The sequence below is a fragment of the Balaenoptera ricei genome, chromosome 2 (assembly GCF_028023285.1).
Source record: "Balaenoptera ricei isolate mBalRic1 chromosome 2, mBalRic1.hap2, whole genome shotgun sequence".
Lineage (NCBI taxonomy): Eukaryota > Metazoa > Chordata > Mammalia > Artiodactyla > Balaenopteridae > Balaenoptera > Balaenoptera ricei.
The window spans coordinates 55,970,666-55,994,219 of record NC_082640.1 but is presented as its reverse complement, the minus strand read 5'-3'; the positions used below and the strand labels follow the sequence as shown (position 1 = coordinate 55,994,219).

The window sequence follows — 23,554 nt, the reverse complement described above, 5'->3', positions numbered from 1 at the left end:
CTTTCAAGGGTTTGAGCGTTTCCTTAGGGGTCAGGGCCGTGAACATTCAAGATGGGAGCTGCCTGAGACGTGGCTGGGAATGTGGACTAGTTTCCGCCGTGGGGATCCGACATGGGTCATGGTGGCTGAAGCCCACCACTTCCTGTGGTGGGCATTCCCACGGGTCAATGGAAAGTGATTAGGCCTAGTTGGCGAGAAGTGGCACGTGGGCCCACGTTCGTTAGCCCCTTGAGTGTTTTCAGACTGCATCTTGGCAGCAGACAGCTGCCGGTCGGTGTCGGCCCGACCATGGGAGTTCCCTTGCTTCCGGAAGTGCTGCGAGTGACCCCAAATGCCCATCAGATATACTGGTAGCTGACAGAGTCTCGAGGTGCATGTCGATGTCACAGCCAAGGCCCGGAGGCAGGTCTCGTCGAGGCTTTGTGTTTTGGTCAGAAGGCGTGGCTGTAGGAGAGCGGGAGTCCGTGGACTATTTCAACAGCCCCTGGGGGTCAAAGTGTGTCTGCGGCCTCTTAAAGCTGACAGGATTCTTTCTCCTTTCAGTTAGGGGTCTCACCAGGGTGCTGTGTATAAACTCTTTCTTTTATTGTTGGACTCCTCTTCACAGGGCCATAGGGACACACAGAGACCAAGATGCGTATGCAGCGGCACACAGAGGAACCCACAAGCACGTCCGCATGCGCAGTCACAGTCACACACGCCCACACGCGTGAACACACACATACAGCCTCTCAGACACCGGCCAACATATGTGCGTAACTTCCTGCAGTCGTACTATCAGACATGCAGTCAATTCTCGGTAAGGGTTAGAGGTCCTTGGGAAGCAGTTTCAGAGCTCAAGGCCAGGTAAATGTTTTTATGGATCATGTCCTGTGAGGACACCGGTCCACTTATGAAGCCTCGGTGATTTCTGTCCACTTCTCAGGTGCAGTTGCTGGGAAAGGCTGGCCGTCGACACAAACAAGACCTTCGTGTGCTCTGATGACTGGAGGTGCTAAGAAGAAGTGGAAAAAGTGAGGCGGGCCCATGTCCCTGAGTGTGTTCGTGGATAACTCAGGATGGTAGGTATTAAAGCACCCCAAGATGTGCCATTAGATATTAGGTTTTCCTCAGACAGGCCCAATGGTTGCAAGAGTGGATTGATTGTTCCCCTTGCTGAGTGGCCTGAGGGCTGTGGATTCTCCAGGCTTTTGGGGTAGCCCAGGCTCATGGCTCCTGTACAGAGTCCCGCGCAGACTCCGGTTGTGTTCTGCAGCGTCCCAGCATGTGCTTGGATTGATGATGACACCCTTGCATGCATTCCTTGGAAAATCTGGACCAAATGAGTGAGAACACTCTACCGTCTCGTCATCGAAACTGAGGTTCAGCACGTTTCCTCTCTCAGGGGGAGAGGACAGTTAGGAATGAGGGCCAGCGTCCCCCGCCGACATGCATGCAAACACCACCAAGGACTCCAGTATTGGAGGGGCTCCTTTCTGAGGGTTGACCGTGTCTGCACATAAGCTGTGTTATCTGTGAAACCCGGGTCCCTGCTGAATGGCTGTTGAGGGAATGCGAGGGGGCAGGTTCTCCTGCTGGTCTTAAGAGTCAGAGTGTGTGCTGGTCTAGGCCCAGTTAGCTTGCAGTTGGGAGGTGAGTTTTGGCCAGGATCACGCTTCGTGCATGCCATTTTGGGGGTTGATTCTGGAAGCCAAAATGAGCAAGCGTCCCTGGTTGGTGCCTGGAACCTCAGGCCAGGCCTGTGGCCCTCCCTGTTCTTGCGTTTTTCACGGTGAGCTTCTTGAGTGCCTAGTGAGGCTGGAGCAATGGGCGGGGGTGAGCTCGGTTGGGCATCGGCGGAAAGGGGCTGATGGATTAGGCCTCGCTGCTGCCCTTGTTTGCTTCTCTACTTTAACTCCCGGCACAGTGTTGATGCCAAGTGGGTCATCGTGGAGTGGGGAGAGGAATGAGTGCTGAATTTAAACCTGCGTGGATCACTGATGGCCCGTACAGGAAGGGAAGGGAAGATGAGGACATGTCCTTTGTGATGTCGTGGAATAGGCTATCATAACTGGGTTGCAGGTGCTGGCCTCGGCTTCCCAAGGATGTGTCATGTTCGTGATGGGCTGGCATCAGCTGCCTATGGAGGGGATGGCTTTGGCAGTTCAAGTGGATGAGGTGAGGTAGGTAACCTGTGTAGAGTTGGAATCCCATTGCCAGAGGAAAGACACCCAAAGGGTGTCTTGCGAGACGTAAAGAAGATTGACATGGTGACGCGTCTCTGCTGGCCTCCTTGGAGGATGTTTAGTTATGCGAACATCCCCTTGGGCTGCTTTGTTCCCTTGTTTGGGAATGTGCAAAGCGAAAGTGCTTCTCCCGGGGGGGCATGACTCGGCTTGCGAACAGCCAGAGGTTTACCTGGAGCAGTCCGTTGGGGGGACAGAGGTGGGGGCACTGTTGCGACGCCAGGCGCACTGTCGTGGACAGCCACTGTGCCCTTTCAAGTTTCCAGGTCCCCTCGTGTGGCAAAGGTTTTCCGTTGAAAGTCTGTCTGTGGTCCTCGGGGACAGTGCCTTTGATCACTGTGAGTGCCTCGGTAGTGTCGCCGTGGCAGTGGAGAATTGCCAGGATGCATGGGGTGGGGTGGGCATCATCAAAGCAGACAGGCTTGCGGTGTGTCTTCCCTGCTGTTCAGTGTCTCCGTGTTCACATGATGTCTGTGGCTTCAAGTAGAGTCGAGTCGCCCTGCAGGCAGGAGGAGGGCACTTAGGACGAGGCTGTGTAGCGTTTGAGCGTTTCCTCAGTGGTCAGGGCCGCAAAGCCTACCAGTTGGAAGCTTGCCTATACGTGGCCGGGAAGGTGGCCTAATTTCCGCTGTGGGGTTCCAACCTGTGTCATGGTTGCTGAAGCCCAACACTTCCCATTGAGGGCATTCCCACGGGGTCATGGGAAGTGATTTGGTCTAGTTGGCGAGACGAGGCACTTGGGCCGAAGTCCGTTAACCCCTTGAGAAGTGCCAGGCTGCATCTTGCCTGTCGGCAACTGCAGGTCGGTGTCAGCCTGCCCATGGGAGGTTACCTTGCTTCCGGGATCACTGGGAGTGACCCCAAGGGCACATCAGATGTGGTGGTAGGTGGCAGGATCTCCAGGTCCACATAGGTGTGACACCCACGGCCGGGAGGGAGGTCTCGTCCAGTCTTTGTGCTTTGGTCAGAAGGCGTGGCTGTGGGAGAGCGGGAGTCTGTGGCCTATTTTGACAGCCTGGGGTTCAAAGTTCGCATGCGGCCTCATGAAGCTGACAGGGGTCTTTCTCCTTTCAGTTGGGGGTCCAACCAGGGTGCTGTGTATAAACTATGACGTTTACTGTTAGAAGCGTCTGCAGAGGGCCACAGGGACACCCAGAGACCAAGACGCGTATTTAGCGGCACCCACAGGTATCCACAAACGCATCCTCGTGCACAGTCACAGTCACACACGCCCACACGTGTGAATACACACATACAGCGTCTCACACACCGAGCAATGTACGTGCGTAACTTCCTTCAGTCGTGCTGTGAGACACACAATCAGTTTTCGGTAAGGGACAGTGGTACTTGGGAAGCAGGTTCTAGGCTCACGCCCAGGTTAAGTGTTCACAAAAATCATGTTCTCTGAGGACCCTTGTGCAATTCAGAAACCTGCCTGATTTCTGTCCACTTCTCAGGTGCAGTTGCAGAGTAAGGCTGGCTGTCGGCAAAGAGAAGAAGACCTTCGCGTTGTCTGATGACTGGATATGCTAAGGAGAACTGGACAAAGTGGGGCGGGTGCACGTTGCCGAGCAAGGCTGTGGATAGCTCAGGACGGTAGGCATTCACCCATACTAAGATGTGCCATTGGATATTAGGATTTCCACAGATGGGCCCAATGGTTGCAAGAGTGGATTGATTGTTGGTCTTGCTGAGTGGCCTGAGGACTGTGGATTCCCCAGGCAGTTGGAGTACTTCCAGGTCATGGCTCCTCTGCAGAGACCCACGGCCTTCCCTTTTGTGTTCTGCAGCCTCCCAGCATGTGCTTGGATCGATGATGACACCCTTGTATGCATTCCTTGGAAAATCTGAAGAAAATGAGTGAGAACGCTCTACCGTCTCCTCATCGAAAGTAAGGTCCAGCACGTTTCCTGTCTCGGGAGTATGGGACAGTTAGGAGTGAGGGCCAACGTCCCCTGCTGACAGGCATGCAAACCCCACTAAGGGCTCCAGCATTGGAGGGGCTCCTGTCTGAGGGTCGACCATGTCTGCCCATAAGCTGGGTCATCTATGAATCCCCGGTCCCTGCTAAAAGGCCGTTGAGGGAATGCAAGAGGGCAGGCTTTCCTGCTAGTCTTCAGGGTTGGAGTGTGCTCTGGTATAGACCCAGTAAGCTTGCAGCTTGGAGAGGTGATTTTTGGACAGGATCACACTTTGTGCATGCCGCTTCCGAGGTTGATTATGGAAGCCAACATGAGCAAGCTTCCCTGGTTGGAGCCTGGAGCCTCAGGCCAGGCCTGTGGCCCTCTCTGTTGTTGTGTTTCGTGCAGTGAGGTTCTTGACTGCCCCTTGTGGCTGGAGCAGTGGGCGGGCGTGGGCTGGAGTTGGGCGATGGCGGAAGGGGGCTGATGGTTTAGGCCTCAGTGCTGCCCCTGTCAGCTCCTCTGCTGAAGTTGCCGGCACACTGTTGGTGCTAAGTGGATCTTCGTGAAGTGGGGTGTGGATCGAGTGAAGCATTTCAGCCTGGGTGGTGTCTGCTGGCCTGGAGAGAAAGGTAAGGTATCATGAGGAAAGGTCCTGTGTGATGTCGTGGGATGGGTTGTCATCATTGGGTTGCAGGCGCTGGCCTCGGCTTCCCAAGAATGTGTCTTGTTCGTGATGGGCTGGCATAAGCTGCCTATGGAGCGGATGGCTTTGGCAGTTCAAGTGGGTGAGTTGAGGTAGGTAAGCTGTGTAGAGTTGCGATCCCGTTGCCCGAGGAATGACACCCAAAGGGTGTCTTGCGGGAAGTAGAGAAGATCGACATGGTGAGGCGTCTGTGCCGGCCTCCTTGCAGGTAGTTGAGTTATGCGAACATCCCCTTTGGCCGCTTTGTTCCCTTGTTTGGCAATGTGTAAAGCGAAAGTGTTTCTCCCGTGGGGGAATGACGCGACCGGCCGGTGTAGCACGCAGGCCTTTCGAACAGCCAGAGGTTTATCTGGAGCAGTCCATTGGTGGGGCAGAGATGGGGGCCCCATTGCCATGCCTGCTGTGCTGCCGTGGCCAGCCACTGTTCCCTTTCAGGCTTCCAAGTTCCCTCGCATGGCAGAGGTCTTCCTTTGAAAGTCTGTCTGTGGTCCTCGGGGACCATGCCTTTGATCACTGTGAGTTACTCGGTAGTGTCACTGTGGCAGTGGAGAATTTCCAGGATGCATGGTGTGGGATCAGCATCAACCAAGGAGACAGGCTTGCGGTCTGTCTTCCCTGGTGTTCAGTGTTCCCGTGTTCTGAAGATGTTTGTGGTTTCCAGTAGGGTCGTGTTGCCCTGTGGGCTGGAGGAGGGCATGTAGGACGAGGCTTTCAAGGGTTTGAGCGTTTCCTTAGGGGTCAGGGCCGTGAACATTCAAGATGGGAGCTGCCTGAGACGTGGCTGGGAATGTGGACTAGTTTCCGCCGTGGGGATCCGACATGGGTCATGGTGGCTGAAGCCCACCACTTCCTGTGGTGGGCATTCCCACGGGTCAATGGAAAGTGATTAGGCCTAGTTGGCGAGAAGTGGCACGTGGGCCCACGTTCGTTAGCCCCTTGAGTGTTTTCAGACTGCATCTTGGCAGCAGACAGCTGCCGGTCGGTGTCGGCCCGACCATGGGAGTTCCCTTGCTTCCGGAAGTGCTGCGAGTGACCCCAAATGCCCATCAGATATACTGGTAGCTGACAGAGTCTCGAGGTGCATGTCGATGTCACAGCCAAGGCCCGGAGGCAGGTCTCGTCGAGGCTTTGTGTTTTGGTCAGAAGGCGTGGCTGTAGGAGAGCGGGAGTCCGTGGACTATTTCAACAGCCCCTGGGGGTCAAAGTGTGTCTGCGGCCTCTTAAAGCTGACAGGATTCTTTCTCCTTTCAGTTAGGGGTCTCACCAGGGTGCTGTGTATAAACTCTTTCTTTTATTGTTGGACTCCTCTTCACAGGGCCATAGGGACACACAGAGACCAAGACGCGTATGCAGCGGCACACAGAGGAACCCACAAGCACGTCCGCATGCGCAGTCACAGTCACACACGCCCACACGCGTGAACACACACATACAGCCTCTCAGACACCGGCCAACATATGTGCGTAACTTCCTGCAGTCGTACTATCAGACATGCAGTCAATTCTCGGTAAGGGTTAGAGGTCCTTGGGAAGCAGTTTCAGAGCTCAAGGCCAGGTAAATGTTTTTATGGATCATGTCCTGTGAGGACACCGGTCCACTTATGAAGCCTCGGTGATTTCTGTCCACTTCTCAGGTGCAGTTGCTGGGAAAGGCTGGCCGTCGACACAAACAAGACCTTCGTGTGCTCTGATGACTGGAGGTGCTAAGAAGAAGTGGAAAAAGTGAGGCGGGCCCATGTCCCTGAGTGTGTTCGTGGATAACTCAGGATGGTAGGTATTAAAGCACCCCAAGATGTGCCATTAGATATTAGGTTTTCCTCAGACAGGCCCAATGGTTGCAGGAGTGGATTGATTGTTCCCCTTGCTGAGTGGCCTGAGGGCTGTGGATTCTCCAGGCTTTTGGGGTAGCCCAGGCTCATGGCTCCTGTACAGAGTCCCGCGCAGACTCCGGTTGTGTTCTGCAGCGTCCCAGCATGTGCTTGGATTGATGATGACACCCTTGCATGCATTCCTTGGAAAATCTGGACCAAATGAGTGAGAACACTCTACCGTCTCGTCATCGAAACTGAGGTTCAGCACGTTTCCTCTCTCAGGGGGAGAGGACAGTTAGGAATGAGGGCCAGCGTCCCCCGCCGACATGCATGCAAACACCACCAAGGACTCCAGTATTGGAGGGGCTCCTTTCTGAGGGTTGACCGTGTCTGCACATAAGCTGTGTTATCTGTGAAACCCGGGTCCCTGCTGAATGGCTGTTGAGGGAATGCGAGGGGGCAGGTTCTCCTGCTGGTCTTAAGAGTCAGAGTGTGTGCTGGTCTAGGCCCAGTTAGCTTGCAGTTGGGAGGTGAGTTTTGGCCAGGATCACGCTTCGTGCATGCCATTTTGGGGGTTGATTCTGGAAGCCAAAATGAGCAAGCGTCCCTGGTTGGTGCCTGGAACCTCAGGCCAGGCCTGTGGCCCTCCCTGTTCTTGCGTTTTTCACGGTGAGCTTCTTGAGTGCCTAGTGAGGCTGGAGCAATGGGCGGGGGTGAGCTCGGTTGGGCATCGGCGGAAAGGGGCTGATGGATTAGGCCTCGCTGCTGCCCTTGTTTGCTTCTCTACTTTAACTCCCGGCACAGTGTTGATGCCAAGTGGGTCATCGTGGAGTGGGGAGAGGAATGAGTGCTGAATTTAAACCTGCGTGGATCACTGATGGCCCGTACAGGAAGGGAAGGGAAGATGAGGACATGTCCTTTGTGATGTCGTGGAATAGGCTATCATAACTGGGTTGCAGGTGTTGGCCTCGGCTTCCCAAGGATGTGTCATGTTCGTGATGGGCTGGCATCAGCTGCCTATGGAGGGGATGGCTTTGGCAGTTCAAGTGGATGAGGTGAGGTAGGTAACCTGTGTAGAGTTGGAATCCCATTGCCAGAGGAAAGACACCCAAAGGGTGTCTTGCGAGACGTAAAGAAGATTGACATGGTGACGCGTCTCTGCTGGCCTCCTTGGAGGATGTTTAGTTATGCGAACATCCCCTTGGGCTGCTTTGTTCCCTTGTTTGGGAATGTGCAAAGCGAAAGTGCTTCTCCCGGGGGGGCATGACTCGGCTTGCGAACAGCCAGAGGTTTACCTGGAGCAGTCCGTTGGGGGGACAGAGGTGGGGGCACTGTTGCGACGCCAGGCGCACTGTCGTGGACAGCCACTGTGCCCTTTCAAGTTTCCAGGTCCCCTCGTGTGGCAAAGGTTTTCCGTTGAAAGTCTGTCTGTGGTCCTCGGGGACAGTGCCTTTGATCACTGTGAGTGCCTCGGTAGTGTCGCCGTGGCAGTGGAGAATTGCCAGGATGCATGGGGTGGGGTGGGCATCATCAAAGCAGACAGGCTTGCGGTGTGTCTTCCCTGCTGTTCAGTGTCTCCGTGTTCACATGATGTCTGTGGCTTCAAGTAGAGTCGAGTCGCCCTGCAGGCAGGAGGAGGGCACTTAGGACGAGGCTGTGTAGCGTTTGAGCGTTTCCTCAGTGGTCAGGGCCGCAAAGCCTACCAGTTGGAAGCTTGCCTATACGTGGCCGGGAAGGTGGCCTAATTTCCGCTGTGGGGTTCCAACCTGTGTCATGGTTGCTGAAGCCCAACACTTCCCATTGAGGGCATTCCCACGGGGTCATGGGAAGTGATTTGGTCTAGTTGGCGAGACGAGGCACTTGGGCCGAAGTCCGTTAACCCCTTGAGAAGTGCCAGGCTGCATCTTGCCTGTCGGCAACTGCAGGTCGGTGTCAGCCTGCCCATGGGAGGTTACCTTGCTTCCGGGATCACTGGGAGTGACCCCAAGGGCACATCAGATGTGGTGGTAGGTGGCAGGATCTCCAGGTCCACATAGGTGTGACACCCACGGCCGGGAGGGAGGTCTCGTCCAGTCTTTGTGCTTTGGTCAGAAGGCGTGGCTGTGGGAGAGCGGGAGTCTGTGGCCTATTTTGACAGCCTGGGGTTCAAAGTTCGCATGCGGCCTCATGAAGCTGACAGGGGTCTTTCTCCTTTCAGTTGGGGGTCCAACCAGGGTGCTGTGTATAAACTATGACGTTTACTGTTAGAAGCGTCTGCAGAGGGCCACAGGGACACCCAGAGACCAAGACGCGTATTTAGCGGCACCCACAGGTATCCACAAACGCATCCTCGTGCACAGTCACAGTCACACACGCCCACACGTGTGAATACACACATACAGCGTCTCACACACCGAGCAATGTACGTGCGTAACTTCCTTCAGTCGTGCTGTGAGACACACAATCAGTTTTCGGTAAGGGACAGTGGTACTTGGGAAGCAGGTTCTAGGCTCACGCCCAGGTTAAGTGTTCACAAAAATCATGTTCTCTGAGGACCCTTGTGCAATTCAGAAACCTGCCTGATTTCTGTCCACTTCTCAGGTGCAGTTGCAGAGTAAGGCTGGCTGTCGGCAAAGAGAAGAAGACCTTCGCGTTGTCTGATGACTGGATATGCTAAGGAGAACTGGACAAAGTGGGGCGGGTGCACGTTGCCGAGCAAGGCTGTGGATAGCTCAGGACGGTAGGCATTCACCCATACTAAGATGTGCCATTGGATATTAGGATTTCCACAGATGGGCCCAATGGTTGCAAGAGTGGATTGATTGTTGGTCTTGCTGAGTGGCCTGAGGACTGTGGATTCCCCAGGCAGTTGGAGTACTTCCAGGTCATGGCTCCTCTGCAGAGACCCACGGCCTTCCCTTTTGTGTTCTGCAGCCTCCCAGCATGTGCTTGGATCGATGATGACACCCTTGTATGCATTCCTTGGAAAATCTGAAGAAAATGAGTGAGAACGCTCTACCGTCTCCTCATCGAAAGTAAGGTCCAGCACGTTTCCTGTCTCGGGAGTATGGGACAGTTAGGAGTGAGGGCCAACGTCCCCTGCTGACAGGCATGCAAACCCCACTAAGGGCTCCAGCATTGGAGGGGCTCCTGTCTGAGGGTCGACCATGTCTGCCCATAAGCTGGGTCATCTATGAATCCCCGGTCCCTGCTAAAAGGCCGTTGAGGGAATGCAAGAGGGCAGGCTTTCCTGCTAGTCTTCAGGGTCGGAGTGTGTTCTGGTAGAGACCCAGTAAGCTTGCAGCTTGGAGAGGTGATTTTTGGAAAGGATCACACTTTGTGCATGCCGCTTCCGAGGTTGATTATGGAAGCCAACATGAGCAAGCTTCCCTGGTTGGAGCCTGGAGCCTCAGGCCAGGCCTGTGGCCCTCTCTGTTGTTGTGTTTCGTGCAGTGAGGTTCTTGACTGCCCCTTGTGGCTGGAGCAGTGGGCGGGCGTGGGCTGGAGTTGGGCGATGGCGGAAGGGGGCTGATGGTTTAGGCCTCAGTGCTGCCCCTGTCAGCTCCTCTGCTGAAGTTGCCGGCACACTGTTGGCGCTAAGTGGATCTTCGTGGAGTGGGGTGTGGATCGAGTGAAGCATTTCAGCCTGGGTGGTGTCTGCTGGCCTGGAGAGAAAGGTAAGGTATCATGAGGAAAGGTCCTGTGTGATGTCGTGGGATGGGTTGTCATCATTGGGTTGCAGGCGCTGGCCTCGGCTTCCCAAGAATGTGTCTTGTTCGTGATGGGCTGGCATAAGCTGCCTATGGAGCGGATGGCTTTGGCAGTTCAAGTGGGTGAGTTGAGGTAGGTAAGCTGTGTAGAGTTGCGATCCCATTGCCCGAGGAATGACACCCAAAGGGTGTCTTGCGGGAAGTAGAGAAGATCGACATGGTGAGGCGTCTGTGCCGGCCTCCTTGCAGGTAGTTGAGTTATGCGAACATCCCCTTTGGCCGCTTTGTTCCCTTGTTTGGCAATGTGTAAAGCGAAAGTGTTTCTCCCGTGGGGGAATGACGCGACCGGCCGCTGTAGCACACAGGCCTTTCGAACAGCCAGAGGTTTATCTGGAGCAGTCCATTGGTGGGGCAGAGATGGGGGCCCCATTGCCATGCCTGCTGTGCTGCCGTGGCCAGCCACTGTTCCCTTTCAGGCTTCCAAGTTCCCTCGCATGGCAGAGGTCTTCCTTTGAAAGTCTGTCTGTGGTCCTCGGGGACCATGCCTTTGATCACTGTGAGTTACTCGGTAGTGTCACTGTGGCAGTGGAGAATTTCCAGGATGCATGGTGTGGGATCAGCATCAACCAAGGAGACAGGCTTGCGGTCTGTCTTCCCTGGTGTTCAGTGTTCCCGTGTTCTGAAGATGTTTGTGGTTTCCAGTAGGGTCGTGTCGCCCTGTGGGCTGGAGGAGGGCATGTAGGACGAGGCTTTCAAGGGTTTGAGCGTTTCCTTAGGGGTCAGGGCCGTGAACATTCAAGATGGGAGCTGCCTGAGACGTGGCTGGGAATGTGGACTAGTTTCCGCCGTGGGGATCCGACATGGGTCATGGTGGCTGAAACCCACCACTTCCTGTGGTGGGCATTCCCACGGGTCAATGGAAAGTGATTAGGCCTAGTTGGCGAGAAGTGGCACGTGGGCCCACGTTCGTTAGCCCCTTGAGTGTTTTCAGACTGCATCTTGGCAGCAGACAGCTGCCGGTCGGTGTCGGCCCGACCATGGGAGTTCCCTTGCTTCCGGAAGTGCTGCGAGTGACCCCAAATGCCCATCAGATATACTGGTAGCTGACAGAGTCTCGAGGTGCATGTCGATGTCACAGCCAAGGCCCGGAGGCAGGTCTCGTCGAGGCTTTGTGTTTTGGTCAGAAGGCGTGGCTGTAGGAGAGCGGGAGTCCGTGGACTATTTCAACAGCCCCTGGGGGTCAAAGTGTGTCTGCGGCCTCTTAAAGCTGACAGGATTCTTTCTCCTTTCAGTTAGGGGTCTCACCAGGGTGCTGTGTATAAACTCTTTCTTTTATTGTTGGACTCCTCTTCACAGGGCCATAGGGACACACAGAGACCAAGACGCGTATGCAGCGGCACACAGAGGAACCCACAAGCACGTCCGCATGCGCAGTCACAGTCACACACGCCCACACGCGTGAACACACACATACAGCCTCTCAGACACCGGCCAACATATGTGCGTAACTTCCTGCAGTCGTACTATCAGACATGCAGTCAATTCTCGGTAAGGGTTAGAGGTCCTTGGGAAGCAGTTTCAGAGCTCAAGGCCAGGTAAATGTTTTTATGGATCATGTCCTGTGAGGACACCGGTCCACTTATGAAGCCTCGGTGATTTCTGTCCACTTCTCAGGTGCAGTTGCTGGGAAAGGCTGGCCGTCGACACAAACAAGACCTTCGTGTGCTCTGATGACTGGAGGTGCTAAGAAGAAGTGGAAAAAGTGAGGCGGGCCCATGTCCCTGAGTGTGTTCGTGGATAACTCAGGATGGTAGGTATTAAAGCACCCCAAGATGTGCCATTAGATATTAGGTTTTCCTCAGACAGGCCCAATGGTTGCAGGAGTGGATTGATTGTTCCCCTTGCTGAGTGGCCTGAGGGCTGTGGATTCTCCAGGCTTTTGGGGTAGCCCAGGCTCATGGCTCCTGTACAGAGTCCCGCGCAGACTCCGGTTGTGTTCTGCAGCGTCCCAGCATGTGCTTGGATTGATGATGACACCCTTGCATGCATTCCTTGGAAAATCTGGACCAAATGAGTGAGAACACTCTACCGTCTCGTCATCGAAACTGAGGTTCAGCACGTTTCCTCTCTCAGGGGGAGAGGACAGTTAGGAATGAGGGCCAGCGTCCCCCGCCGACATGCATGCAAACACCACCAAGGACTCCAGTATTGGAGGGGCTCCTTTCTGAGGGTTGACCGTGTCTGCACATAAGCTGTGTTATCTGTGAAACCCGGGTCCCTGCTGAATGGCTGTTGAGGGAATGCGAGGGGGCAGGTTTTCCTGCTGGTCTTAAGAGTCAGAGTGTGTGCTGGTCTAGGCCCAGTTAGCTTGCAGTTGGGAGGTGAGTTTTGGCCAGGATCACGCTTCGTGCATGCCATTTTGGGGGTTGATTCTGGAAGCCAAAATGAGCAAGCGTCCCTGGTTGGTGCCTGGAACCTCAGGCCAGGCCTGTGGCCCTCCCTGTTCTTGCGTTTTTCACGGTGAGCTTCTTGAGTGCCTAGTGAGGCTGGAGCAATGGGCGGGGGTGAGCTCGGTTGGGCATCGGCGGAAAGGGGCTGATGGATTAGGCCTCGCTGCTGCCCTTGTTTGCTTCTCTACTTTAACTCCCGGCACAGTGTTGATGCCAAGTGGGTCATCGTGGAGTGGGGAGAGGAATGAGTGCTGAATTTAAACCTGCGTGGATCACTGATGGCCCGTACAGGAAGGGAAGGGAAGATGAGGACATGTCCTTTGTGATGTCGTGGAATAGGCTATCATAACTGGGTTGCAGGTGCTGGCCTCGGCTTCCCAAGGATGTGTCATGTTCGTGATGGGCTGGCATCAGCTGCCTATGGAGGGGATGGCTTTGGCAGTTCAAGTGGATGAGGTGAGGTAGGTAACCTGTGTAGAGTTGGAATCCCATTGCCAGAGGAAAGACACCCAAAGGGTGTCTTGCGAGACGTAAAGAAGATTGACATGGTGACGCGTCTCTGCTGGCCTCCTTGGAGGATGTTTAGTTATGCGAACATCCCCTTTGGCTGCTTTGTTCCCTTGTTTGGGAATGTGCAAAGCGAAAGTGCTTCTCCCGGGGGGTATGACTCGGCTTGCGAACAGCCAGAGGTTTACCTGGAGCAGTCCGTTGGGGGGACAGAGGTGGGGGCACTGTTGCGACGCCAGGCGCACTGTCGTGGACAGCCACTGTGCCCTTTCAAGTTTCCAGGTCCCCTCGTGTGGCAAAGGTTTTCCGTTGAAAGTCTGTCTGTGGTCCTCGGGGACAGTGCCTTTGATCACTGTGAGTGCCTCGGTAGTGTCGCCGTGGCAGTGGAGAATTGCCAGGATGCATGGGGTGGGGTGGGCATCATCAAAGCAGACAGGCTTGCGGTGTGTCTTCCCTGCTGTTCAGTGTCTCCGTGTTCACATGATGTCTGTGGCTTCAAGTAGAGTCGAGTCGCCCTGCAGGCAGGAGGAGGGCACTTAGGACGAGGCTGTGTAGCGTTTGAGCGTTTCCTCAGTGGTCAGGGCCGCAAAGCCTACCAGTTGGAAGCTTGCCTATACGTGGCCGGGAAGGTGGCCTAATTTCCGCTGTGGGGTTCCAACCTGTGTCATGGTTGCTGAAGCCCAACACTTCCCATTGAGGGCATTCCCACGGGGTCATGGGAAGTGATTTGGTCTAGTTGGCGAGACGAGGCACTTGGGCCGAAGTCCGTTAACCCCTTGAGAAGTGCCAGGCTGCATCTTGCCTGTCGGCAACTGCAGGTCGGTGTCAGCCTGCCCATGGGAGGTTACCTTGCTTCCGGGAGCACTGGGAGTGACCCCAAGGGCACATCAGATGTGGTGGTAGGTGGCAGGATCTCCAGGTCCACATAGGTGTGACACCCACGGCCGGGAGGGAGGTCTCGTCCAGTCTTTGTGCTTTGGTCAGAAGGCGTGGCTGTGGGAGAGCGGGAGTCTGTGGCCTATTTTGACAGCCTGGGGTTCAAAGTTCGCATGCGGCCTCATGAAGCTGACAGGGGTCTTTCTCCTTTCAGTTGGGGGTCCAACCAGGGTGCTGTGTATAAACTATGACGTTTACTGTTAGAAGCGTCTGCAGAGGGCCACAGGGACACCCAGAGACCAAGACGCGTATTTAGCGGCACCCACAGGTATCCACAAACGCATCCTCGTGCACAGTCACAGTCACACACGCCCACACGTGTGAATACACACATACAGCGTCTCACACACCGAGCAATGTACGTGCGTAACTTCCTTCAGTCGTGCTGTGAGACACACAATCAGTTTTCGGTAAGGGACAGTGGTACTTGGGAAGCAGGTTCTAGGCTCACGCCCAGGTTAAGTGTTCACAAAAATCATGTTCTCTGAGGACCCTTGTGCAATTCAGAAACCTGCCTGATTTCTGTCCACTTCTCAGGTGCAGTTGCAGAGTAAGGCTGGCTGTCGGCAAAGAGAAGAAGACCTTCGCGTTGTCTGATGACTGGATATGCTAAGGAGAACTGGACAAAGTGGGGCGGGTGCACGTTGCCGAGCAAGGCTGTGGATAGCTCAGGACGGTAGGCATTCACCCATACTAAGATGTGCCATTGGATATTAGGATTTCCACAGATGGGCCCAATGGTTGCAAGAGTGGATTGATTGTTGGTCTTGCTGAGTGGCCTGAGGACTGTGGATTCCCCAGGCAGTTGGAGTACTTCCAGGTCATGGCTCCTCTGCAGAGACCCACGGCCTTCCCTTTTGTGTTCTGCAGCCTCCCAGCATGTGCTTGGATCGATGATGACACCCTTGTATGCATTCCTTGGAAAATCTGAAGAAAATGAGTGAGAACGCTCTACCGTCTCCTCATCGAAAGTAAGGTCCAGCACGTTTCCTGTCTCGGGAGTATGGGACAGTTAGGAGTGAGGGCCAACGTCCCCTGCTGACAGGCATGCAAACCCCACTAAGGGCTCCAGCATTGGAGGGGCTCCTGTCTGAGGGTCGACCATGTCTGCCCATAAGCTGGGTCATCTATGAATCCCCGGTCCCTGCTAAAAGGCCGTTGAGGGAATGCAAGAGGGCAGGCTTTCCTGCTAGTCTTCAGGGTCGGAGTGTGTTCTGGTAGAGACCCAGTAAGCTTGCAGCTTGGAGAGGTGATTTTTGGACAGGATCACACTTTGTGCATGCCGCTTCCGAGGTTGATTATGGAAGCCAACATGAGCAAGCTTCCCTGGTTGGAGCCTGGAGCCTCAGGCCAGGCCTGTGGCCCTCTCTGTTGTTGTGTTTCGTGCAGTGAGGTTCTTGACTGCCCCTTGTGGCTGGAGCAGTGGGCGGGCGTGGGCTGGAGTTGGGCGATGGCGGAAGGGGGCTGATGGTTTAGGCCTCAGTGCTGCCCCTGTCAGCTCCTCTGCTGAAGTTGCCGGCACACTGTTGGCGCTAAGTGGATCTTCGTGAAGTGGGGTGTGGATCGAGTGAAGCATTTCAGCCTGGGTGGTGTCTGCTGGCCTGGAGAGAAAGGTAAGGTATCATGAGGAAAGGTCCTGTGTGATGTCGTGGGATGGGTTGTCATCATTGGGTTGCAGGCGCTGGCCTCGGCTTCCCAAGAATGTGTCTTGTTCGTGATGGGCTGGCATAAGCTGCCTATGGAGCGGATGGCTTTGGCAGTTCAAGTGGGTGAGTTGAGGTAGGTAAGCTGTGTAGAGTTGCGATCCCGTTGCCCGAGGAATGACACCCAAAGGGTGTCTTGCGGGAAGTAGAGAAGATCGACATGGTGAGGCGTCTGTGCCGGCCTCCTTGCAGGTAGTTGAGTTATGCGAACATCCCCTTTGGCCGCTTTGTTCCCTTGTTTGGCAATGTGTAAAGCGAAAGTGTTTCTCCCGTGGGGGAATGACGCGACCGGCCGGTGTAGCACGCAGGCCTTTCGAACAGCCAGAGGTTTATCTGGAGCAGTCCATTGGTGGGGCAGAGATGGGGGCCCCATTGCCATGCCTGCTGTGCTGCCGTGGCCAGCCACTGTTCCCTTTCAGGCTTCCAAGTTCCCTCGCATGGCAGAGGTCTTCCTTTGAAAGTCTGTCTGTTGTCCTCGGGGACCATGCCTTTGATCACTGTGAGTTACTCGGTAGTGTCACTGTGGCAGTGGAGAATTTCCAGGATGCATGGTGTGGGATCAGCATCAACCAAGGAGACAGGCTTGCGGTCTGTCTTCCCTGGTGTTCAGTGTTCCCGTGTTCTGAAGATGTTTGTCATTTCCAGTAGGGTCGTGTTGCCCTGTGGGCTGGAGGAGGGCATGTAGGACGAGGCTTTCAAGGGTTTGAGCGTTTCCTTAGGGGTCAGGGCCGTGAACATTCAAGATGGGAGCTGCCTGAGACGTGGCTGGGAATGTGGACTAGTTTCCGCCGTGGGGATCCGACATGGGTCATGGTGGCTGAAGCCCACCACTTCCTGTGGTGGGCATTCCCACGGGTCAATGGAAAGTGATTAGGCCTAGTTGGCGAGAAGTGGCACGTGGGCCCACGTTCGTTAGCCCCTTGAGTGTTTTCAGACTGCATCTTGGCAGCAGACAGCTGCCAGTCGGTGTCGGCCCGACCATGGGAGTTCCCTTGCTTCCGGAAGTGCTGCGAGTGACCCCAAATGCCCATCAGATATACTGGTAGCTGACAGAGTCTCGAGGTGCATGTCGATGTCACAGCCAAGGCCTGGAGGCAGGTCTCGTCGAGGCTTTGTGTTTTGGTCAGAAGGCGTGGCTGTAGGAGAGCGGGAGTCCGTGGACTATTTCAACAGCCCCTGGGGGTCAAAGTGTGTCTGCGGCCTCTTAAAGCTGACAGGATTCTTTCTCCTTTCAGTTAGGGGTCTCACCAGGGTGCTGTGTATAAACTCTTTCTTTTATTGTTGGACTCCTCTTCACAGGGCCATAGGGACACACAGAGACCAAGACGCGTATGCAGCGGCACACAGAGGAACCCACAAGCACGTCCGCATGCGCAGTCACAGTCACACACGCCCACACGCGTGAACACACACATACAGCCTCTCAGACACCGGCCAACATATGTGCGTAACTTCCTGCAGTCGTACTATCAGACATGCAGTCAATTCTCGGTAAGGGTTAGAGGTCCTTGGGAAGCAGTTTCAGAGCTCAAGGCCAGGTAAATGTTTTTATGGATCATGTCCTGTGAGGACACCGGTCCACTTATGAAGCCTCGGTGATTTCTGTCCACTTCTCAGGTGCAGTTGCTGGGAAAGGCTGGCCGTCGACACAAACAAGACCTTCGTGTGCTCTGATGACTGGAGGTGCTAAGAAGAAGTGGAAAAAGTGAGGCGGGCCCATGTCCCTGAGTGTGTTCGTGGATAACTCAGGATGGTAGGTATTAAAGCACCCCAAGATGTGCCATTAGATATTAGGTTTTCCTCAGACAGGCCCAATGGTTGCAGGAGTGGATTGATTGTTCCCCTTGCTGAGTGGCCTGAGGGCTGTGGATTCTCCAGGCTTTTGGGGTAGCCCAGGCTCATGGCTCCTGTACAGAGTCCCGCGCAGACTCCGGTTGTGTTCTGCAGCGTCCCAGCATGTGCTTGGATTGATGATGACACCCTTGCATGCATTCCTTGGAAAATCTGGACCAAATGAGTGAGAACACTCTACCGTCTCGTCATCGAAACTGAGGTTCAGCACGTTTCCTCTCTCAGGGGGAGAGGACAGTTAGGAATGAGGGCCAGCGTCCCCCGCCGACATGCATGCAAACACCACCAAGGACTCCAGTATTGGAGGGGCTCCTTTCTGAGGGTTGACCGTGTCTGCACATAAGCTGTGTTATCTGTGAAACCCGGGTCCCTGCTGAATGGCTGTTGAGGGAATGCGAGGGGGCAGGTTCTCCTGCTGGTCTTAAGAGTCAGAGTGTGTGCTGGTCTAGGCCCAGTTAGCTTGCAGTTGGGAGGTGAGTTTTGGCCAGGATCACGCTTCGTGCATGCCATTTTGGGGGTTGATTCTGGAAGCCAAAATGAGCAAGCGTCCCTGGTTGGTGCCTGGAACCTCAGGCCAGGCCTGTGGCCCTCCCTGTTCTTGCGTTTTTCACGGTGAGCTTCTTGAGTGCCTAGTGAGGCTGGAGCAATGGGCGGGGGTGAGCTCGGTTGGGCATCGGCGGAAAGGGGCTGATGGATTAGGCCTCGCTGCTGCCCTTGTTTGCTTCTCTACTTATCTCCCGGCACAGTGTTGATGCCAAGTGGGTCATCGTGGAGTGGGGAGAGGAATGAGTGCTGAATTTAAACCTGCGTGGATCACTGATGGCCCGTACAGGAAGGGAAGGGAAGATGAGGACATGTCCTTTGTGATGTCGTGGAATAGGCTATCATAACTGGGTTGCAGGTGCTGGCCTCGGCTTCCCAAGGATGTGTCATGTTCGTGATGGGCTGGCATCAGCTGCCTATGGAGGGGATGGCTTTGGCAGTTCAAGTGGATGAGGTGAGGTAGGTAACCTGTGTAGAGTTGGAATCCCATTGCCAGAGGAAAGACACCCAAAGGGTGTCTTGCGAGACGTAAAGAAGATTGACATGGTGACGCGTCTCTGCTGGCCTCCTTGGAGGATGTTTAGTTATGCGAACATCCCTTTTGGCTGCTTTGTTCCCTTGTTTGGGAATGTGCAAAGCGAAAGTGCTTCTCCCGGGGGGGCATGACTCGGCTTGCGAACAGCCAGAGGTTTACCTGGAGCAGTCCGTTGGGGGGACAGAGGTGGGGGCACTGTTGCGACGCCAGGCGCACTGTCGTGGACAGCCACTGTGCCCTTTCAAGTTTCCAGGTCCCCTCGTGTGGCAAAGGTTTTCCGTTGAAAGTCTGTCTGTGGTCCTCGGGGACAGTGCCTTTGATCACTGTGAGTGCCTCGGTAGTGTCGCCGTGGCAGTGGAGAATGGCCAGGATGCATGGGGTGGGGTGGGCATCATCAAAGCAGACAGGCTTGCGGTGTGTCTTCCCTGCTGTTCAGTGTCTCCGTGTTCACATGATGTCTGTGGCTTCAAGTAGAGTCGAGTCGCCCTGCAGGCAGGAGGAGGGCACTTAGGACGAGGCTGTGTAGCGTTTGAGCGTTTCCTCAGTGGTCAGGGCCGCAAAGCCTACCAGTTGGAAGCTTGCCTATACGTGGCCGGGAAGGTGGCCTAATTTCCGCTGTGGGGTTCCAACCTGTGTCATGGTTGCTGAAGCCCAACACTTCCCATTGAGGGCATTCCCACGGGGTCATGGGAAGTGATTTGGTCTAGTTGGCGAGACGAGGCACTTGGGCCGAAGTCCGTTAACCCCTTGAGAAGTGCCAGGCTGCATCTTGCCTGTCGGCAACTGCAGGTCGGTGTCAGCCTGCCCATGGGAGGTTACCTTGCTTCCGGGAGCACTGGGAGTGACCCCAAGGGCACATCAGATGTGGTGGTAGGTGGCAGGATCTCCAGGTCCACATAGGTGTGACACCCACGGCCGGGAGGGAGGTCTCGTCCAGTCTTTGTGCTTTGGTCAGAAGGCGTGGCTGTGGGAGAGCGGGAGTCTGTGGCCTATTTTGACAGCCTGGGGTTCAAAGTTCGCATGCGGCCTCATGAAGCTGACAGGGGTCTTTCTCCTTTCAGTTGGGGGTCCAACCAGGGTGCTGTGTATAAACTATGACGTTTACTGTTAGAAGCGTCTGCAGAGGGCCACAGGGACACCCAGAGACCAAGACGCGTATTTAGCGGCACCCACAGGTATCCACAAACGCATCCTCGTGCACAGTCACAGTCACACACGCCCACACGTGTGAATACACACATACAGCGTCTCACACACCGAGCAATGTACGTGCGTAACTTCCTTCAGTCGTGCTGTGAGACACACAATCAGTTTTCGGTAAGGGACAGTGGTACTTGGGAAGCAGGTTCTAGGCTCACGCCCAGGTTAAGTGTTCACAAAAATCATGTTCTCTGAGGACCCTTGTGCAATTCAGAAACCTGCCTGATTTCTGTCCACTTCTCAGGTGCAGTTGCAGAGTAAGGCTGGCTGTCGGCAAAGAGAAGAAGACCTTCGCGTTGTCTGATGACTGGATATGCTAAGGAGAACTGGACAAAGTGGGGCGGGTGCACGTTGCCGAGCAAGGCTGTGGATAGCTCAGGACGGTAGGCATTCACCCATACTAAGATGTGCCATTGGATATTAGGATTTCCACAGATGGGCCCAATGGTTGCAAGAGTGGATTGATTGTTGGTCTTGCTGAGTGGCCTGAGGACTGTGGATTCCCCAGGCAGTTGGAGTACTTCCAGGTCATGGCTCCTCTGCAGAGACCCACGGCCTTCCCTTTTGTGTTCTGCAGCCTCCCAGCATGTGCTTGGATCGATGATGACACCCTTGTATGCATTCCTTGGAAAATCTGAAGAAAATGAGTGAGAACGCTCTACCGTCTCCTCATCGAAAGTAAGGTCCAGCACGTTTCCTGTCTCGGGAGTATGGGACAGTTAGGAGTGAGGGCCAACGTCCCCTGCTGACAGGCATGCAAACCCCACTAAGGGCTCCAGCATTGGAGGGGCTCCTGTCTGAGGGTCGACCATGTCTGCCCATAAGCTGGGTCATCTATGAATCCCCGGTCCCTGCTAAAAGGCCGTTGAGGGAATGCAAGAGGGCAGGCTTTCCTGCTAGTCTTCAGGGTCGGAGTGTGTTCTGGTAGAGACCCAGTAAGCTTGCAGCTTGGAGAGGTGATTTTTGGACAGGATCACACTTTGTGCATGCCGCTTCCGAGGTTGATTATGGAAGCCAACATGAGCAAGCTTCCCTGGTTGGAGCCTGGAGCCTCAGGCCAGGCCTGTGGCCCTCTCTGTTGTTGTGTTTCGTGCAGTGAGGTTCTTGACTGCCCCTTGTGGCTGGAGCAGTGGGCGGGCGTGGGCTGGAGTTGGGCGATGGCGGAAGGGGGCTGATGGTTTAGGCCTCAGTGCTGCCCCTGTCAGCTCCTCTGCTGAAGTTGCCGGCACACTGTTGGCGCTAAGTGGATCTTCGTGAAGTGGGGTGTGGATCGAGTGAAGCATTTCAGCCTGGGTGGTGTCTGCTGGCCTGGAGAGAAAGGTAAGGTATCATGAGGAAAGGTCCTGTGTGATGTCGTGGGATGGGTTGTCATCATTGGGTTGCAGGCGCTGGCCTCGGCTTCCCAAGAATGTGTCTTGTTCGTGATGGGCTGGCATAAGCTGCCTATGGAGCGGATGGCTTTGGCAGTTCAAGTGGGTGAGTTGAGGTAGGTAAGCTGTGTAGAGTTGCGATCCCGTTGCCCGAGGAATGACACCCAAAGGGTGTCTTGCGGGAAGTAGAGAAGATCGACATGGTGAGGCGTCTGTGCCGGCCTCCTTGCAGGTAGTTGAGTTATGCGAACATCCCCTTTGGCCGCTTTGTTCCCTTGTTTGGCAATGTGTAAAGCGAAAGTGTTTCTCCCGTGGGGGAATGACGCGACCGGCCGGTGTAGCACGCAGGCCTTTCGAACAGCCAGAGGTTTATCTGGAGCAGTCCATTGGTGGGGCAGAGATGGGGGCCCCATTGCCATGCCTGCTGTGCTGCCGTGGCCAGCCACTGTTCCCTTTCAGGCTTCCAAGTTCCCTCGCATGGCAGAGGTCTTCCTTTGAAAGTCTGTCTGTGGTCCTCGGGGACCATGCCTTTGATCACTGTGAGTTACTCGGTAGTGTCACTGTGGCAGTGGAGAATTTCCAGGATGCATGGTGTGGGATCAGCATCAACCAAGGAGACAGGCTTGCGGTCTGTCTTCCCTGGTGTTCAGTGTTCCCGTGTTCTGAAGATGTTTGTGGTTTCCAGTAGGGTCGTGTCGCCCTGTGGGCTGGAGGAGGGCATGTAGGACGAGGCTTTCAAGGGTTTGAGCGTTTCCTTAGGGGTCAGGGCCGTGAACATTCAAGATGGGAGCTGCCTGAGACGTGGCTGGGAATGTGGACTAGTTTCCGCCGTGGGGATCCGACATGGGTCATGGTGGCTGAAGCCCACCACTTCCTGTGGTGGGCATTCCCACGGGTCAATGGAAAGTGATTAGGCCTAGTTGGCGAGAAGTGGCACATGGGCCCACGTTCGTTAGCCCCTTGAGTGTTTTCAGACTGCATCTTGGCAGCAGACAGCTGCCGGTCGGTGTCGGCCCGACCATGGGAGTTCCCTTGCTTCCGGAAGTGCTGCGAGTGACCCCAAATGCCCATCAGATATACTGGTAGCTGACAGAGTCTCGAGGTGCATGTCGATGTCACAGCCAAGGCCCGGAGGCAGGTCTCGTCGAGGCTTTGTGTTTTGGTCAGAAGGCGTGGCTGTAGGAGAGCGGGAGTCCGTGGACTATTTCAACAGCCCCTGGGGGTCAAAGTGTGTCTGCGGCCTCTTAAAGCTGACAGGATTCTTTCTCCTTTCAGTTAGGGGTCTCACCAGGGTGCTGTGTATAAACTCTTTCTTTTATTGTTGGACTCCTCTTCACAGGGCCATAGGGACACACAGAGACCAAGACGCGTATGCAGCGGCACACAGAGGAACCCACAAGCACGTCCGCATGCGCAGTCACAGTCACACACGCCCACACGCGTGAACACACACATACAGCCTCTCAGACACCGGCCAACATATGTGCGTAACTTCCTGCAGTCGTACTATCAGACATGCAGTCAATTCTCGGTAAGGGTTAGAGGTCCTTGGGAAGCAGTTTCAGAGCTCAAGGCCAGGTAAATGTTTTTATGGATCATGTCCTGTGAGGACACCGGTCCACTTATGAAGCCTCGGTGATTTCTGTCCACTTCTCAGGTGCAGTTGCTGGGAAAGGCTGGCCGTCGACACAAACAAGACCTTCGTGTGCTCTGATGACTGGAGGTGCTAAGAAGAAGTGGAAAAAGTGAGGCGGGCCCATGTCCCTGAGTGTGTTCGTGGATAACTCAGGATGGTAGGTATTAAAGCACCCCAAGATGTGCCATTAGATATTAGGTTTTCCTCAGACAGGCCCAATGGTTGCAGGAGTGGATTGATTGTTCCCCTTGCTGAGTGGCCTGAGGGCTGTGGATTCTCCAGGCTTTTGGGGTAGCCCAGGCTCATGGCTCCTGTACAGAGTCCCGCGCAGACTCCGGTTGTGTTCTGCAGTGTCCCAGCATGTGCTTGGATTGATGATGACACCCTTGCATGCATTCCTTGGAAAATCTGGACCAAATGAGTGAGAACACTCTACCGTCTCGTCATCGAAACTGAGGTTCAGCACGTTTCCTCTCTCAGGGGGAGAGGACA

The 23,554-nt window shown here is 54.9% G+C and overlaps 9 non-coding genes across 9 annotated transcripts; all 9 read left to right on the top strand.

The window, feature by feature from the left end:
- Window positions 1–1,272: 1,272 nt before the first annotated feature.
- On the top strand, window positions 1,273–1,365 carry LOC132361065 (small nucleolar RNA SNORD116). The gene has a single exon (XR_009501380.1). It is a non-coding gene; the product is annotated as a small nucleolar RNA SNORD116 (small nucleolar RNA).
- A 2,667-nt stretch (window positions 1,366–4,032) lies between these two features.
- On the top strand, window positions 4,033–4,125 carry LOC132360951 (small nucleolar RNA SNORD116). The gene has a single exon (XR_009501268.1). It is a non-coding gene; the product is annotated as a small nucleolar RNA SNORD116 (small nucleolar RNA).
- A 2,687-nt stretch (window positions 4,126–6,812) lies between these two features.
- LOC132361064 (small nucleolar RNA SNORD116) lies at window positions 6,813–6,905 on the top strand. The gene has a single exon (XR_009501379.1). It is a non-coding gene; the product is annotated as a small nucleolar RNA SNORD116 (small nucleolar RNA).
- Window positions 6,906–9,572: 2,667 nt separating this feature from the next.
- On the top strand, window positions 9,573–9,665 carry LOC132360950 (small nucleolar RNA SNORD116). The gene has a single exon (XR_009501267.1). It is a non-coding gene; the product is annotated as a small nucleolar RNA SNORD116 (small nucleolar RNA).
- Window positions 9,666–12,352: 2,687 nt separating this feature from the next.
- LOC132361063 (small nucleolar RNA SNORD116) lies at window positions 12,353–12,445 on the top strand. The gene has a single exon (XR_009501378.1). It is a non-coding gene; the product is annotated as a small nucleolar RNA SNORD116 (small nucleolar RNA).
- Window positions 12,446–15,111: 2,666 nt separating this feature from the next.
- Window positions 15,112–15,204, top strand: LOC132360949 (small nucleolar RNA SNORD116). The gene has a single exon (XR_009501266.1). It is a non-coding gene; the product is annotated as a small nucleolar RNA SNORD116 (small nucleolar RNA).
- A 2,687-nt stretch (window positions 15,205–17,891) lies between these two features.
- On the top strand, window positions 17,892–17,984 carry LOC132361062 (small nucleolar RNA SNORD116). Its single transcript, XR_009501377.1, has one exon. It is a non-coding gene; the product is annotated as a small nucleolar RNA SNORD116 (small nucleolar RNA).
- A 2,666-nt stretch (window positions 17,985–20,650) lies between these two features.
- On the top strand, window positions 20,651–20,743 carry LOC132360948 (small nucleolar RNA SNORD116). The gene has a single exon (XR_009501265.1). It is a non-coding gene; the product is annotated as a small nucleolar RNA SNORD116 (small nucleolar RNA).
- A 2,687-nt stretch (window positions 20,744–23,430) lies between these two features.
- Window positions 23,431–23,523, top strand: LOC132361061 (small nucleolar RNA SNORD116). The gene has a single exon (XR_009501376.1). It is a non-coding gene; the product is annotated as a small nucleolar RNA SNORD116 (small nucleolar RNA).
- Window positions 23,524–23,554: the final 31 nt, after the last annotated feature.